The following is a 2557-nucleotide window of genomic DNA, read 5'->3' on the forward strand; positions in this document are numbered from 1 at the left end:
TTTGTCTCAAATTTATTCTCAGGCTTCTTCAGTATAATTGACTGTAAAGAATGAATTATGTATAAGCAAAAACTGAAAAGAGCTGTAATGTCCAAATAGCTTAAGCTTAAAAATATTAGAGATCTAAATTTTATCAGATCCATAAACAAAACAAATTGAAAAAGCAGTAATATTATAACATAGCAGCTCCAAGTAACTTTTTCAAGTTTTATCTTCTTCAGAAGTTAACTCTAATCAGTTAGCCTCATTCGTGGATGTCTCATTAATATTTTCCACAAGATCATCATCATCATCCTCTCCAATAGAGAGTGGTGCTTTTCCATTCACAGATTGTTTGAGCAGAGCTTCAGCCAATCTTCTCAAACTAGTCAGACTGTCTGCGCCAATCTGGTTTAAGATGCTGGGGAACATTTCTGTCAGCTGCTTTGTCTCAGTGTGGCTGGTAATGGTGAAAGTGTTGGCTGCCAGAGATGCCTGAACTTTTAGGATTGTTAAAGTGGATCACTGCCCCTTGGTTTGTGAACATATTCACCTCTTCAATACCAGAGATATTATTTACTCCCAATTTCTTTAAGGAGAACTAAAGTTTTTTATCATCTGCTGTGGCTATTCTATGAACCACCTTCTTCTTTCTGTGAGCAGTTCCTTTTCCACCAATGCACACCTGTGCCTAGAATTTGGAGAGTTTTTCCTGATTCATGATCATTTCTTTCATTTTGTTGGAGTGGGAATGGGGCTACGTGGGGGATTTGGGCTGGCGCTCAGGAGGTCTTTGGCAGACCAGCTGAGATTAGGCACACAATGCGGGGACAGAGGATGGCAGTTAACTTAATTGATCTCTTGGTTAGAACATGTTTTTCATGATAACTTTGTTCTTTTCAACAATATCCCAAATCAAATATCCACTTTTGCTTTCTCAGAAGGACTTCCTTGACAATCCTAACTAATGCAACCGTCTCCACTCCCACATCATTCTCTTTGTTTCCATGCTTTATCATCTTTATATAATATGTGAATAAATGGAACCACTTTCCTGGTTAGTTATATGTCTTGGGGAAGAAGATAATTCAAAAACAGCTGCAACAATGCATCAACATGGAACTATCAGAAATTCAAACTGGATTCACAAGAAGATGAGGGACTAAGGACATCATTGCTGACATCAGATGGATGTTTACTTGTGCTTTATAGGCTAAGCAAAGTCTTTGACTATGTGAATCATGACAAACTATAGATAACATTGAGAAGAATGGGTATTCCAGAATACTTCATCGTACTCATGAGGGACATATACATAGACCAAGAGGCAGTTCTTCAAACAGAACAAGGGGAGAGTGAATGATTTTAAATCAGGAAAAGTGTGCACCAGTCCTGTATTATTTCACCATACTTATAAACTCTGTATGTTGAGAAAATAATCTGAGAAACTGGATTACATGAAGAAGAATATGGCATCAGGACTGGAGGAAGAAATTAATAACTACAATGTGTAGATGATATCACCTTGCTTGCTTAAAGCAAAGAGAGTTTAAAATACTGATGAAAATCAAAGTGTGGATTGCACTTCAATGTAAAGAAGCCCAAAATTCTCACAATTGGACCAATAAATAACATCATGATAAATGAAGAAAAATTAAACTTGTCAAGGACTTCATTTTGCTTAGATCCACAATTAAGACTTATGGAAACAACAGCCAAGAAATTAAATGACATATTGCATTAGGCAAATCTCTTTAAAGTGTCCAAGAACAAAGACATAAATTTGAGTATTAAGATTAGTCTGACCCAAAGTATGGTATTTTCAATTGCTTCATTTACATGTGAAAGCTAGACAATAAATAAGGAAGATCATAGAAGAATTGATGAATTTGAGTTATGGTATTGGAGAAGAGTATTAAAATTACTATGGACTGCCTGAAGAACAAGCAAATCTGTGTTGGAAGAAGTCCATTCAGAATGCTCTTTAGAAACCAGGATGGCAAGACTTCATCTCTCATACTTTGGACATGTTATCAGGAAGGATCAATCCCTGAAAAGGCCATCATACTTGGTAAAGTGGAGGGTCAATGAAAAAGAGGAAGACCACCAATGAGATAGATTGGCACAGTGGCAGCAACAATGGGCTCAAGTATAACAACAGTTAAGAGGATAGAGCAGGGCTAGTAATATTTCATTCTGTTATACATGGGGTCGCTATGAGTCAGAGTCAACTCAAAGACACCTAAAAACAACAACCACGACATCAATTCTTCCTCTTCAAGTTTAAGCTTCATGAAGTCAGAGACTGTTTTGTTTAATGTCATATCCCCAGTTACTAGTATTTGGAATATAGTATGGTTCAATAAATTCTATAACCAATATTATGACTATTATGTTGATTTGTTGTGAATAATTATCATTACTAATACTGGGCAAGGAGCCTGATGGTGCAGTGGGCCAAGTATTGAAGTGTTCATTGAAAGGTTGGTGTTTGGAACCCATCAGCCACTTCACAGCAGCAAGATGAAATAGTCTGCTTCCTTTAAAACCTACAGCACTAAACACTCCATGGAGCCAT

General features: G+C 36.8%; 1 pseudogene; it reads right to left on the minus strand.

Annotated features, from left to right (window-relative positions):
* Window positions 1-234: 234 nt before the first annotated feature.
* On the minus strand, window positions 235-715 carry LOC102825134 (annotated as a pseudogene).
* Window positions 716-2557: the final 1842 nt, after the last annotated feature.

This window comes from Chrysochloris asiatica, unplaced genomic scaffold, assembly GCF_000296735.1.
Source record: "Chrysochloris asiatica unplaced genomic scaffold, ChrAsi1.0 scaffold00133, whole genome shotgun sequence".
In the NCBI taxonomy this organism is placed as follows: domain Eukaryota; kingdom Metazoa; phylum Chordata; class Mammalia; order Afrosoricida; family Chrysochloridae; genus Chrysochloris; species Chrysochloris asiatica.